Here is a 16,562-nt window from a genome sequence, read left to right on the forward strand (position 1 = left end):
ACTTGAAATTGCACGCAAAAGCTTTAAAACCAAATAAGGAAATCAATTAATTGATAAAGTTGAAAAAATTAATATCCAATACAAATAAAAGTACAAGGGTATTAATAGCTAACCGCCAAAATGAGGTTTAAATCCTTATTTATAGAAAAAAAAGTACTAATGAAAAAGGAATTCAAATAAGGAAAAATTTGTTCAGGTGCGCCACTTCAATCGACAGTCTGTGGTTTGAGTCCGTTCGTCATGACATAGAAAATATATGGTTCTCCCTTATGGTACCCTCTGTGGATCAATTGCGGACCAATAGTATGGTCCGTCGATCCATCATTGGTCCGTGGGTGCTCTTTCATAGCTCCATACTTAGAATCTTCAAATACAGGTATTGGAACCCTTTCCGAATCAAACAAAGATTCACCAGTACATGCAGTCAATCAATCAACGGACCGTCAATGCCACTCGCGGTACCACAATTTGTTAGACTTCCATGATTTTCCTCCCATGCCTAAGTTTATCATCTACGATCACCACCTTTGTTGGTTAAAATGAACGACAGACCGTCGATTGCCTCAGTAGGTCTGTTCTGCACTTTTTTCAGTTGTCTTCTTTTCTTTATACCTGAACATCTTCCCTATTAAACAAGACATAAAACCTGTTAAAACAAAAATAAAACAGCTCTAGACAAACCCAAATCTTAAGTGAAATGCATTAGAAATATTGTGCAATCACAGTAAATCGGAGGCCTTAGACTAGCCCTTAACATACATCATGACATATCATAGGGAGAGAAAATGCGGAAAAATTAAAATTTAATAATATGAAGTATACTTATGCTTCTTATTTATCATATGAAGTTTACGTAGTCTTCTCGTTAATGAACTATACATTGACTTCTCATTTATCAACAAAGACAATTCATTTAAGTAGTCTAACATTATGTCACATATACCATCTAAAAGAGAATTACAAATTTTTGCATATCCCTTACACTAGTACAATATGCCATATATAGGGTTACAACAATGTCATAATATAAAGAAAGAACAATTGTCTTAGACATAGTCAAACTACTAAGATTGAAAAGTGGCATCATCCTTGGACTTGAGGACACACCAACAACTTGGGAAAAGATCCAATTCTTCCTTGCAAAGGTCCTTCAAAGCCCTTCAATGGCCCGAACCTACATTATTATAGAAATATAAATAATATGGGTTAGTACAAACCACATGTACAAGGTATGGAAACATATGAAATTAAAACCTTTGAAGGCGTGCACAAAAGCAACCTTTTCTTTAAAAACATGCTAAGTCATTTAAAGCCTTTATGCACATACAAGAGCATATACAAATCATTGATCACTAAAACATCAAGGCATGTTCATATATACAAGAATAATATCATCATAAAGTCATATGATTATTTCATGTTCTAGAGTTCGTATAATCAAAGCACACCAGACCCTTACTCACAATCCCATCCCAAGCCTACAAGTGCAACACTCATGTGAAGCCCAATTACCCCATATAATCAAGTAAATCGAAGAAGAAACTATAAGTAATGCCTTTTACTTCATAGAACATAACATCATTTGTAGTAATCATCATATATCAATTTAGACCAATATCATATTCATCAAATGAAACCAACATCATATAGAACTAATATTATACAATTCATTATAACATAAGTGCATAACAATATCCTCATAGGACTCCTCTCAAGGCCAAATTGTGCAATTATAGGTAAAGTCTCATACCTTTAGCTATGCTAAGTAGTACCCTTTCAGTCATCCTACTTAGTATCCATCTTTAATACTTCCTTTCATTCATTTTACTTTTAGGAACAATCCCCATAACCAAAAATAGATCATGTGAGATAAACGTGGCATCTGGGGTCATGAACGGTAGAACGACAAAATCAACATAGCATTCTAGGTGAATCCACTAGCTACTTTTTCTATGGGGGCACATAGTTAAGGAACTAGGAGTTTGCTAGAAGCTCATATATTCACATTTGCATGGTAGTATCCATCTCATGAGAACATTGGTAAACCTACCTTTGCCTTTGAGAAGGGGAACGTCTCATATAAAGGTCGCTCGTGCTAAGCTAAATTCCCTTTTTGAAATATCTTTAAGCATTTCTTAATCATCAATGCTTAATATAGGTAATTACAGACTAACCCCTTGTATAATCTTGATTATAGCTCGTTAGGCTAGAATTTGAACTTCCTTTAACCACAACCCAACATTAGTGAGATCCTCACATCGTAGTCATAATAATAAGGCACACAAGAGAATCACTTTCAACCTTGCATCATCATAACCCTATCATTATCTCACATTCAATAGACCAACAAAATTGAAGTAGAGAAATCATAACATCCAAAAGTCTTACCCATAATTCCACCACATTCATCAAATAATACAATCATCATCATCATCATCATATAATATTAAATGAAGCAATAACACATTCTATCAATGTAATTCAATCCAATATCTGATTAAATCAATTTTAAAGACAACCTACAAAATTGGATGAAAACTATGATTTTAGACATCCTTGGAAACCAATTTTGAAGAGCCTCTTGGAGAAAAAGATTCCAAGAGTGAATAGCATCCATACCTAAAAAATCCTTGATGAATGATCGAAGAAAACTTCAGTCTTGAAGCCCTAATGAAGCTTTAACCTTGGTCTTCAATGGGAGTCTTTGGATAGAGAGAGAAAGTAGAAAGAAGTGGGAGTGAATTGGGTTTGGAAAATAATTGAGTGGTGGGTTAGTTTAATGACGTCTAACTCTATTATAGTCCCCAACTAAATTAATTAACCAATCCTTAATAATATATTAATTAAATAACTCATTAAATAATTTTCTTAACCTTTACTGAAATTAGACAGTGAACAAGGGTCCAATCGATGACTCCGTGTTGATGCCCCGTCAACCAGACCATGGACAGTATGGTCATGCGTGGTTTTGGTTAGAGACTTGGTTTTTGATCCTATTTGGAATTTTTATCCACCCATGAGTACCATCGACTGGCAATTGTCCCATCGACGGCTCGTCGTTTTCTATGTAATGACACACTTCCATTTGAAAGTTTTGGGGTCAAAATGTAGGGTCCTCCCCAACAACCATGCCAAACAACACAATAATCAAGAAGGATCCACAACTAAGAATTCAACCACCAGCAACAACCATTAAATAGAATACACCAACCAACAACCATGGTCAAGAACGCAATAATCAGCAACTATTGTCAAGAATGAAACAAGCATCATTCACATCTATGAAGGCAACAACGAGCATCAACCATTGAAAGGAATATAACAACCACGGGAAAGAATGCAAGGAAGAGCAACAGATAATGCCAATAAAAAAAGAATCCGATAAGATTGAGAAAAGGCTAGATGAGTGAAATATGTTATGTAAAAATTAAAAAAATATCTCTCTCTATCTATCTCTCTCTCTCTCTCTCTCTCTCTCTATATATATATATATATATATCTGTGTGTGTGTGTGTGTGTGTGTGTATGTATGTATGTATGTATGTATGTATATATATATTTGTATCATTGTAACTATATTATCTCCTATTGCCACCATGTATGCCTTCGATTAGAATCTGCAGAGTAAGACTTAGATCCCCTCGATAAAAATATAGCAATCACTGGACAAGACTACATTTCTAGTGCAGCTACATTTCAAGAAAAAGTGTAATGCTTGACTGCTCTACTTTCAATTTTACCAATAGCTACTGCCCAAAGAAGGTGACAATCTGCAACCACCTCATCACCATTTGTTGCAGCGTTATCCAACATTCCCACTACCCCAACATATTTCACGATTTTCCCAGCAACTGAAACACCAAGTTAGCTAACATCTAACCACAATGAACTCGAAGTGAGACTTACTTCCTAAATACATGAAAGGATACGACTTTTCTATTTAAAAATTCTCTATCCCATGTTTAACAATAAATAGATAATACTCTAACACCAATAATTTTCTTTATGAAGTGATTTTTTTTTAAATCATGCCCCGTTTCACATTCCCCATTTCAAAGAACTAGAAGACATGTCAAGCATGAATCATAGAAACACAATTTTTTTGTTGAAATCTCAATATAAAGAACACAACTACATTGTGGTATGATAGTTTGTTTTAAAACTTCTTGTTCTCCTCAAGTTCGATGCCATGAAATAGAGGACTTCTAATGGTATGAAAATCTTATCTAGTCTCATGAAAAACACCATGTCTTGGTTGAATCTCCATCTCAATCAATCAGGAATCTAAGATAGTCGAATCACCATCACCTCTATGTATTTCACTCGGCACATCATCAATATCATTGCCAATCACACTACCTTGAACTGAAACACCATAGAGACATCATCATTAGTAGAACTCATTTCATCACTTTCCACATCATAATTTTGCATCTCTGGGACATCATATATATGTCTATCTTGAAATTTGTGCGCAATTTGCCGATTTCTTCCTAATTTTGGATCAACTATGTAAAAACCTGCTTCACATTTGTAGCTACCACATATGAATCATGTTCATACCAACATATTTTAGAGAACTTTGGAGAATTTGTCCATCCTTTGTCTAGGATAAACTGCTACATGTATAATCACATAATAATTATATGTTATAAAATGGTCAAGTATTTATCGTCAATTTTTTGAAATTGAACTTTTCAATTCTTGAAGTTGTGTATAGACAATTTAAGGTTCAAGTCAAAACATATAGTTCCTTTTCACAAACCAATATTTAAGCTCAATGGTGAACGAACATCATACAATCAGAATAACGCATGATAACTCATACTCAAACTATGAAATCACTCCTAGACAATTTGTCGGACATGCTGTAGGCGTCCTATTCTATGCTTGGTTTCAACACTAATGAGTAGTCAAAGCACCCATAATGTTGGAAATTATAGTTCACTGATCAGAGTGATAATGACAATAATACCTACTGACAAACCATGTCACTAATAAAAAAACACAATTCACATCAATTGCACAAAATATGGTCCAAAGGGGAACAGAGAATGGGTATAACACTAAGTAACAGTTAGAGGAAGGATAGGTTCTTACTTGAACACTAGCGGCGTTGAGGTATAGCCAAGAGCATCAGCTAAAACCGATACAAAGGAGTTTCGTTTGAAGGTGGAGAGCCGAGGACCACATATGTTATTCTTTTTTGATGAAAAATAATAGAAGTCAGGTGTTGGGTTTTATTGTAAAAAATTACAATGGATAATCTTATTAATTGGTGACTTTTATATATAGGAAAAATGGTCCGGTGGACCCATGTACTTGTACCAATTTGTATTGTTAATCATTTCTCTTACCTCTTTTGTCATCTGAACCCTTACACTCAATAAAACTAAATATATCATGTCACTATGACCATTGACCATGTTTATGTGGCATAAAAATAATTGTGTTGGAAAAAGAGTGAGACTACACACCTATTAAAGCGAGTGAACACCATATATAAATTTGAAAAATATTTAAGTTATAAAAAAATAAAAAATAAAATAAATTTTAAAAAGAAAAAAAACAATGTTCTTCAAACAGTCCACCTACTTTTTTAGTCATCCTATCCTTCCTCTACCCTTTTTTTCTTTCTTCCATCTACTTTTAGGAAATTAAATTTATTTTGTTGTTTGGAAATCCAAGAGTATATTAAATGAACTCTTCGATGTTTGCTACCCTTTCTAGTTAAATAGAAGAATTATGATGCTCATTTTACCCTTTTTTTGTCGGTTGTTTAATACATTCTTAGATGTGTGACAATCTCTTATTGACATATATTGAGAAATTGAATTTTAACTGAGGACTTTTACAGTTTTTGGATTGAGGCGGCGGGAGCCTTCTAACATGTTGGTACGCCGGAGGTAGTGAGGAGTTTCTTGGCGTTCTGATACGCCGGAGAGATTGGAGACCATAGGGGGTCTGTAGTTGTTTGAAGCGGTCGACGATGGTTCACAAAAATTTGTTATTGTGAGGGGCGAGGAGTTGGTGCGGCGGCTTAGGGTTTCTAGATTTGTGGAGGTCGGAGAAAGAGAAAGAAAAATTGTGAAGGTCCGCGATGAAGATTGAGGCTGGTGAGGGAGAAAGCATTTGTGGTCTAGCCGACAAGAGGAGCAGCAAAAACATCGACTTTCTCCGGCTGGCCCTTTTCATGGTGAAAATGGGAATATGATGTGAGGAGATCCAAAGTTTTAATCTAAAAGAGTAATAAATTTTAAAATTTAATATGACAAAATTATATCATAACATTATGATTTTTCTTTTGTCAAAAAAGAAATTATTATAAAAGTAAATAATGATGTAGCAAATTTTATCTGACATGGAGTGTTACATCAGCGCGATTGAGAGTCACCATGAGTTGAAAGGTTTCAAAATATTGTTTAGATTGAGTTTAGATTGATTTAGGGTCCCATATAACAAATAGGAAAGTAAAAGGACTCACAATATAAATGCTTGCAAATACAAGGATCTATCAGACCATTTCGAAGAACTTAGTTTCCCTTTGGTTTTTAAAAACATGATTTGTCTCAAATAAAGTCATCCATTTTATACCATGACATGAAGATTACCATATTTATCGACTTAGATCGTCTAACACACACCAAAATCTTTTATTTTTTTAAAGAACTTTTAGATTCGCACCCAATTGGGTGACTCGTGAGAAATTTCCTCCTCACAAAAGAAGGTGCACCTTTGGAGTGTCTTGCATCCAAATGACCTCGTTATTTTGACAACATCAAAAAATTGGAAACTCAATAGCATCAAACAAACTTATTTTCGTAAAATCAACAATTTGATGCCACGTTTTGGCTAGGCGTCCATATAGCTATTAAGTTATTAATCTTTCATTTTTTCTATAAACTCACTTCTCCCATTTATATGTGCTCTTCTCAATTTTTCATATATAAACACGACAGATTTTTATATATAAATCATACGCCCCACATTTAAGGATTACACTCGGCATGTGTTATGTAAATCGTCATGTCCCATACCCACACCTTTCAATGTTTTTAAAATACATTTTAACTAGAACCTTAATGGGTAACTCGCAAGAAATTTCATCTTCATAAATGAAGTTGCACCTTTGGAGTGCCCGACATCCAAATGGCCACATAATATTGACAACTGCAAATAATTGGAAACTCAATGGCATCAAACAATCTTATTTTCGTCAAATCAACATTTTGGGGCCACGTTGTGGCTAGGCGTCCTTATAATTGTTATGTTATTCATCCTTCATTTTCTATGTGAACTCACTCCTAGACGATTTCCCTTCTCGATTTTTATATTTAAACATGATACATTTTTTATATAAATCATATGCCCCACTTTTAATGACATATACTCGTCATGTGCTATGTAAATCGTCTTGTCCCATGCCCACACCTTTTAATGTTTTAAATAACCTTTTAACTGACACTCAAACGGGTAAATCTCAATTAACTTCCTCCTCACAAAAGAAGTTGCACCTTTGGAGTGACTTGTATCCAAATGGCCTTGTAAGTTTGAAAACATCAAAAAATTTGAAACTCGTAAAACAATCTTATTTTTGTCAAATAAACATTTTGGTGCCACATTGTTGCTAGGCGTCCTTATAACTATTAACTTATTCATCCATCATTTTTTCTATGAACTCAGTCCTCCCATTTCGACGAGCTCCTTCTTGATTCTTTTATATATAAACACGACCAATTTTTATATATTAACCATATGCCCCACTTATAAGGACTTACACTCGTCTTGTGCTATATAAAACATCTTGTCCCACGCCGGCACCTTTTAATACATTAACAGATACTTTTTTCGGGAAATAAGTTATTCGAGGATGAGTTATCCGGTGTATTTTATCCCAATCAAACATGGAATCAGCTCATCCAAATATTAATTTCAGCATTAGATATTTTATGTGGGAATTGGTGAGTCAAAAGATAATTATACCAAGATAATTAAGTATATTTTTAAAATGTTACTTTTTAGGTTTTAGACGTTAATTGACTAATTGGAGTGTAGTGATTCTTTTTATTTCTTTTGTTATTCATTTTTTGTATATTAATGTTTTGAATAACCTTTTAACATAAATATATTAATTAGTTGCTCCGAGAAAAAAATACAGTACAGGTTCCAAACAACTTCTTGTCATCATCTGTTTTTTGGGTATCACTTATAACTCTAACAAATCGTTGATTCCCACAAAAAAACTGAACCATCTTTGCTGTAAAAAGAATGTTTTGGCATTCATGTTTTTAATTTCTTCCTCTAAACTACCAATCCCAAAGTGAAGTAGGATTCAAAATCTGATTGAAGGCACAAACTAGGTATGAACGATTTCAATTTCTCTTTGTTTGAACAATTTCGAGTACATATATCATCAAGAAATGAAAACTGACATACAAAGTTGGACATCTTTATTTGTGTATGTAAAACATTCATTTATTCTAATGTTTTTTCTGAAGTATCATAAATTTTTATACAAACAATTTCTCTCTCTTTGCTTTCGAGTTAACTTTTTGTTAATCTTCTCCTTGTCTTTTACAAGTTGTAAGGCATTTGGAATAGTTTCAGTTTTCTTTTCTAGCCTGCGTGGTTCAACTATTGACTTGATGTTTGTATTCTCGAAAAGGCTTAAAAGATTTCAAATAGTTCACCAATGTCACTGTCACCTAGAGGACGTATCGATAGGCAAAAGATACTTGCTGGGAAAACTATTTTAGCTACTTAATCAATCGATGTATCAAATATATGTACTCGGACTACTAACATAGGTAACAGAACTTCTTATACTAATAAATATATATCTATATGATAGATACTTTCTAGCTAGATTTGAAGTAAAAATTTAAACAAACAATGATTTCATTTATGTTAAACTTTAACCATACAGTTCCTAATTGTAATCTTCAAACTCGTTGAGGCTTGTATGAGTTCTAGTTTTGCACTATTTATATATCGAATGCAAGAAAGACTATGAGTCTTGTATGAGTCTCTTCGTAGTCTTATACGATGTGTCAAGTCTATGGGATGCTCTCCGGTGTGAGGCATCTAGAGAAAACAGTAATTAGATTTATCTTTGAACTAGAACCTTTCTGGAAAGACATGAAAAACAGAGTGGTCAAATGTGCACCTCTATCAAAAATGATACACACTAGCACTCCTTACAGTCAAATTATCTCCTGAATATATAATTTGGCATCATTCTCTTCTGAATAGGTAGTATTTACCGGTAAGAAATGGGTTGATTTAGTCATGTGTTCTTTAATCACCCAAATCGAATCATGCTGCTTGCGAGATCAGTTCAAGACATTAATGAAATCCATAGTAATTAGTTCAAGATATTAATGAAACCCATAGTAATTATCTCCCACTTACATTCTGAATGATCTATATTTTAGCCATACCCTCAAGCCTTTTGTACTCTACGTTGATTTATCGGCCATTTGGATAGTTAGCCACAAAATTTGTCATACACCTCTTCATTCTACTCCGCTAACAGACTTCTCCCATGTCATGATACATTATTGTGAAACAACGATGGATTGAATCTCATGAACTATGAGCTTTTTCCATGATCCTCTTTTATAGTTAATCTACACATAGTAAACACATTATAGGTACCTTGAAATCTCAACACGTCACCGCTCCCTCTTATAGTTGACCTACACTTGGTCTTGCTTCTCTTTCACTTCAGACACTAGTGATGATTTAGCTCCATTCATCACTACAAGTAAAAATTCATTGTAATTCAATAGATGGCTTAAAATCGGGAAAGTATATGAACTTCCTATGCCAATTCTTTCGTGCCTTCCTCTACATGGAACGTACTACCCATATATAGCCTGCTCAATGAATTAGCAACAACATAAGACTTACATGGGTGATAGAGAATGTGTATCTAACAATCCTTGAGCATCTCCAACCACCTTCTATGTTTGAGATTAAGATCTTTCTAATTTAAAACATATTGAAAAATGGAGGGATCGGTGAAAACATCTTGATGAAAAACATAGAGATAATGACGTTATATATTTACTGCGAATACTACCGCTGCCAACTCAAGATAATGATGTCACTAATTATTCTCGTCAATCTTAAGCTTTTGGGTCGCATAAGTTATAAATTTATCATTATACATGAATACACAACCAAGTCCAACTTCGTATGCATCACAATAAATAAAAAAGGCTTGCATATCTTCTGGTAAGGTCAAAAGTACGGTCGTAGACAACCATGTTTTCAATTAATGAATGATTTTCTCATAGGCTTAAAACTATTGCAACTTAACTGTCTTCTGTGCCAACTTTGTCAATGGGGAAAAATAGATGAAAACCCCTCAAAGAACCTTCTACATAAACTAGACAATTTCATGACTCCTTATAGAAATAGGAGATGTTGGCATGTGCAAGTTCCACATAACTTCAATATTTTGAGTGTTAACTCAAATCATATCACCAAACACAATGTGTCTGAAGAAGGCAATAAACATAAGTAAAAACTCACACTTAGAAAATTTGGAATACAACTCCTTATCTTTCAGATTTTGGAGGATTATTTTAAGATGACTTGCATGATCCTCCTCACTGCTCGAATAAATAAGGACGTCACAAATAAACACGATAACAAACATTTCAATACATGGATTTACCATTATTTTCTGAAGGTCAATGAATGTTGTAGGTGGATTTGTCAAGCCAAAAGAAAGAACAAAAAACTCATAGTTACCATAACAGGCCCTGAATGCCATCTTCAGGATCTCACTTTCTCTTACTCTCAAATGATGCTAGCCATATGTTAGGTCTATCTTAGACAAAAAAGTGGAACCCTGATGTTCATAAAAAAGATATTTAATTCTTAGAAGGGGATACTTATTTTTTGTAGTTACCTTGTTTAACTGGAGGAAATCTATGCATTACCTAAGAGAATCATCTGGCAGAAATTTATGCACTACCTAAGAGAATCGTCTTTCTTGAACACAAATAAGACCGGTCGCCCCAACATAAGACACTATGTCAAATAAATCCTTTGTCAAGAAGATATTCCAACTGCTTTTTTAGCTCATTTAACTCCGCTGGAGCCAATATGTATGGTTGAATAGATATAGGTCGAGTATCAAGAAGAATATCTATGTCGAAGTTGATTTCTTTCTTAGGAGGGACTCTAGAAAGATCATATGGATAGACTTGTCAAATCTTACTCGCCACTGGAAGCGACTGAATAGGTGGTGTTTTATACTTAAGTTACTAACTCTGACTAACTGATAGATGCACTACTTAGAGACTAACTTATTGGACTTAAGATATCAAAGCAAATGACTGTTAGGCACTACTAAATTACGCCGCTCTAGAAAAATCTCATTAGGAAGCTTGAAATTTACTACTAAACTTCTAGAATCTACTAAGATATACGAAGCTTGAAGTTCGTTCATACCTAGAATAACATCAAATTCCACCATGTCTAGCTATATGAAGTAAGTCATGGTGTCCTAGTGATTTATAGAGATAAAACAAGCATAATAAAATCTCTTGGCTATAAATGACTCACCGACATATGTGGAAACACTGAAGGGCTTTAAAAGTCGTTCATAAATAATATCGAACCTCATAGTTATACATGGAGTCACAAAATATAGACTCGCACCTGGATCGAGTAATTCATATACATAAAAAAAATAAAGACTTTGATTATGCTAGTGATATCATTTGGTGAATTATCCTCCTCTTGGAGACAGGGGATACCATAACGACGATTTGCTCCTTTGCATATCCCTGAAATGGCTACTCTAGGTGCAGCTCTGCTTGAGCTACTGAAGAGGATTGGGTTCTATCTACCTGTTCTTACAGAACTCTCTCATAAAGTGACCTGTATGAAAACACTTGAACCAACCATTGTATCCATCATAACAGACTTCTTGGTTTTTCTTACCACACATAGCACATGTAGGGTCTAGTTGGCCCCTTGTGTCACACTACCCCAAGACTGAGTAGGTTGATATCTCAAGTTCTATAAATTTTGATTTCTTGAATGACCTCTGTTCCTTATAAAATTGCATTAGTTGTTTAAGGGGTTGGCCTAGTTGGCATTTTTTTTGAAGAAATGCATTGTTTGCATTTCATGCCTTATGCTATGAGGACTCATTACCCGTTTTCATTGCCCTGTTGCTGCGGAAATCATCCCTATCCTTGAACTTGTCTTCCAAAACTTAATACACATGGATCATAAGCCTTGATATATGTATGCACCCTTTAAACATAGGAACCTTATCCTCTTTGATTGACAAGAATGATAGTCCAAACACAAATAGACTGATCATGCTCCTCATATAAGCACAATCATTGAAGTATAATGGGACAGTTGAGGTTGTGTTACAAAATTTTGTCATATTTAATGCTTGAAAAAGTAAGAATTAATACTAGAATAAGGTGTATTTAGGTGTATATAATACGTTTACTAGTTTTTTTAACAGATGAAAACTATGAAAAGTGAAAGAAGGGAGATATAAAGAACAAGTCCGCTAAGTTGAACTTAATGAATTAAGGACCACAGAAAACCTCACAAGCCTTGGTTTTAATTATGTACCGTGGTGCAAGTAATGGCTTGGAATTAGTTAAGAGGCTAAGGGAAATTTCAAAGTGATGGGGAATGGGAACCTATACAGGTTGTAGTCACCATGACCACCTTTTGTGTTGATCATGGTTCTGATCCAATGTGCTAGCATTTCATCAAAAGTGCGGGAAATTCCAATTGAAGATCACAAAAAACCTCACTGACCGTGGTCCCTGTGAATGTCCGTGATATGCTTAGTGCCTTTTCAAGTTTGCAAAAATTGAAGACATAAACATGGGAAATTTCATGTGAAGTCCATAGACAACTTTACGGATCATATCTCTTTGACGTTCAATAATGTTTTCCCTAAAATCTTGTCCAGTTTCAAGTATTGAAGACTTGATGTTGGGGAAAGATCCAAATAATTACCACGGAGGGCTTCACGGATTGTTAGGTCCTTGACAAATCTTAAAACTATCTGTGAAGCTGCCCGAATTTTAGTCCTACTTCGAGGAGGAATACTTTTTGAATTTTTTTTAATTGTGGCTCATTTTTAATGTTTTAATCGTAGCTAATATTGATCAACGGACATGTTTTCCATTAGTCTTAGTATTCGACTTTCAATATTTAACATTGAAATCAGTTCGATGTTTTGACCACAATTATTGAATAATTAAAGCGACATGTTGATTTGAATATTTTCTTAAGTCTTTTCTATCGTGGTTTAATTCAATATCTCTGATTGTTTACATGAAACCATGAAGGGCTAAGTACCATGACTAGGTTCATTTGATGCATTACATAATTTTAACTATAATTTGGTAAAATGAGTGACATGTAGTCTATGGTTATAATATGTAGTTTAGATTTGATTATCCTTGTAAAATGATGAGTGCATGTATTAGATTGATCCTATATTCGGCATTTGTTCTAAAAAAAAATACGAGTTAAAAAAAAACTGCACTAACCTGTCAAATTGAAGTTAAAGTTTTAGTTCAAGAGAAAGAAACTTTAACATAAAACCTTTGTAAGCGAAGGTCAATATTAGTAACACTCTAGGGCTGAAAGGACGTGAGAAAAACTTGTCTGATTAGACTAAGAAGTTTCATATGAAATTAACTCGCATAAATGTTGTAAACATTGAATTTCTTGAAACTCAATTATGAAAGAGAACAAGAACTAATGTTATGATTAACATAACCATGGTTTCTCTTAATCAAATGAATCAACTTTATCATGTTATATTCTATTATTTTTTTATCTAGATTTTTACTGCAAGTCTTAGTAACTATTACATCTAGACTAAAACAAATTTACTTTCCGTCATTGTTTGTTTAGGAGATAATAACGACATTCAAATAAATGCGACGTTGAATCCTTTTTATCAAAATTTTCTACGGGATTGGACTCAACTCAAGTTGATTTTGTAAATTGACATCGAGCGTTTAGACCTCTTAATTGAGGTGTGTGTTTGGACATATAAAATTTTTGCCCTGCTGCAAAGGAATTTCAATTTCGAAGTTATTTACTATATTTTATTCGATTTGTAACTATATTTTCAAATTTCAAGTCTTTCTCTTTGTCTGTATCTCTTGTTGAGTTTTATTGTGTATGTTGAATAGCAGAAGTAAGGGAGCCCCACTAGTCTCTAACGATCAAAAAATTGGAACAATTCACAAAATAGTTAACACGCAAGAACTTGAGACAGAGATTTGGATTTGAAGTAGAAGTACTCACAAGAGGTGTTCAGCCAAATGATTTGAACAACAAACCCAGAGAAGTTAATGAGAACATAGTAGTGGATGGAATCATTCCTCCCCAACACCAACCAATAGCTCCAAGGGGCAGAGCGTATCATCCAACTCACATGATGTGTGAAGAGGATGATGTAGATTTTGATGGAGATGGAGCCAAAAGAGCATTAGTTTTACTTGCATTACCTTAAGGTGTTAAGTTCACAATGACCATCACCATGATTCAATTATTAAATCTTAAAGTTATGTTTAGGAGGTTTCTTGTGACGATGAAAACCAGAACTTGATGAACATTGTGGAAATCTGCAAGTCATAAGAGATTCCTGGAGTTAACCAAACATTAACGAGACTAACGTGTTTCCACAATCTCGTACTAGAGAGACAACTAACTGGTTTAATAGAATACCAGACGACTACATTAGAATTTGTACTGAGCTGAAGAAAGCTTTCTTGGAACGATATTTTTAGAATCAATAGAGATGCAAATGAAATATAACATCAGTATGCATAAGCAGCTACCAGGAGAAAAAATGCTTGACACATATTTGAGATTCAGAAAAAAAATCTAAAGAAATTCCCTAACCATGATCTCACTAAGAGTCATATGAAACAAGATTTTTATAGATCATTAAACTATATCACTAAAACAATTGTTGATGTTGTATGTGGAGGATTATTCATCAGGAAGACATTCTCGAATAGAATGCAACTGTTAGATGAGATCACAAGAACAACAGGGCATGGTACACTAGAGATGCAGAGGTAGGGGATCTTTCGTAGACATTTGAACTTTCACTGGAATAAAGGAAGAGAGAAGAAGAAAGTGTCCAAGACATGACACATATGGATACCCAAATAGATATACTTAGGAAGCATCTGGTCTCTAAGTGTTAAAAGGATAACATGTATGAAGATCAGGACATCGATTTAGATGATAAGGCTAACTACCTAAGAAACAAAGGAGGTTTCTGGAATTATTACTTTGGAAACCAGGTTTATATTTTTTGAAGTATATGTTGGAACTATTCTAGGGAAGGACAATATGATAGGCCAATATATAGAGAGCATGAAATTGGAAGAACGGCAAAGGGTACGGGAATGATCGCACTTGTGTCCGAGATACTCCAAAAAGTTGAATTGACTAATGTATGGTTAAGATATGAGAGGTGACTTCTCGAGCATTAGTCAACTGGTGGACTCGGACACAACCTCCATCAAGAAAATTGAGCAGCAGTTACGGAAACTCTCAGCCTCAATAAGCCAAAGGAAAAATTGATCACTACTAAGTGACATAATAAAAAATCAAAAGAAGGATGGACAAAACATGGCCATCGCCACCAGGAGTGGTAAAATTCTTATTGACTCAATTTTTGAAGATTCTAAAATGAACAAGAATAGGAGCAAGATGGCAAAGCGGAGGATGAATATAAACACATAAATTACTTTGAGTATGCTCCATCATTAGAACAGTATGCGAGAAGAAAAGAGAAAGTGGTCGAGGGAAACATTCCTTTACAGGAGATCCCAAGACCACATCCTATTTTTCCTCAAAGGCTTAAATATAAATCTGAAGATAGGAAGTTTGAAAACATCATAACCACTCTAAAACAACATAAAGTGAAAATACCACATGTGCGGGCCTTGGAGAATATGTCAGGATACGCCAAGTCCATGAAATACTTCGTTACGATGAATAGATTTGTAAGTCTTGATTTAACTAACGATGTTCCTCATAGAAGTGCTATTTATACCGGACTTATGGTTTTTTCAAAAGGAAAATCCATGTGAATTCACTATATTTTGAACCATTGGATCAATAAGATTTATAGTCCTTGTGCGATCTAAGAGGCATTATCATCTTGATGCCATTAGAAATTTACAAGCAATTGGGGTTAGCAGTTCCAAGACCCATAAAAATGAGGTTAATGATGGAATATAGATCGTTGAAGCTGTGTGTTGGAATCTTATATGATTTTATTTTAAAGGAGGTGTTATATTCTAGAGAATGTACTCATGTAGCGAATAGTCTATTAAGTTTTAAGAATAGGTATTCAGGGTACATAGGCATCGCAATGCCAAATATTGAGTAATATTGCGCATATTAGAGAATATTGGCTTAAGGGTGTTAGCCAATTTCAATGAATTAAGATATACTTTGATGTTCAAATGCCTAAATTCAAGCTTGTTAATGAATTATGCCTGCAATAAAAACCCTAAGCTTAAATA

General features: G+C 34.2%; 1 long non-coding RNA gene across 1 annotated transcript; it reads right to left on the bottom strand.

Annotated features, from left to right (window-relative positions):
* Nucleotides 1-908: 908 nt before the first annotated feature.
* On the bottom strand, nt 909-5,224 carry LOC114076984. Its single transcript, XR_003578070.1, has 2 exons — nt 5,101-5,224; nt 909-1,174 (listed from the first exon to the last, which is right to left on the bottom strand). It is a non-coding gene; the product is annotated as an uncharacterized LOC114076984 (long non-coding RNA).
* Nucleotides 5,225-16,562: the final 11,338 nt, after the last annotated feature.

The sequence above is a fragment of the Solanum pennellii genome, chromosome 4 (genome assembly GCF_001406875.1).
Source record: "Solanum pennellii chromosome 4, SPENNV200".
Classification (NCBI taxonomy): domain Eukaryota; kingdom Viridiplantae; phylum Streptophyta; class Magnoliopsida; order Solanales; family Solanaceae; genus Solanum; species Solanum pennellii.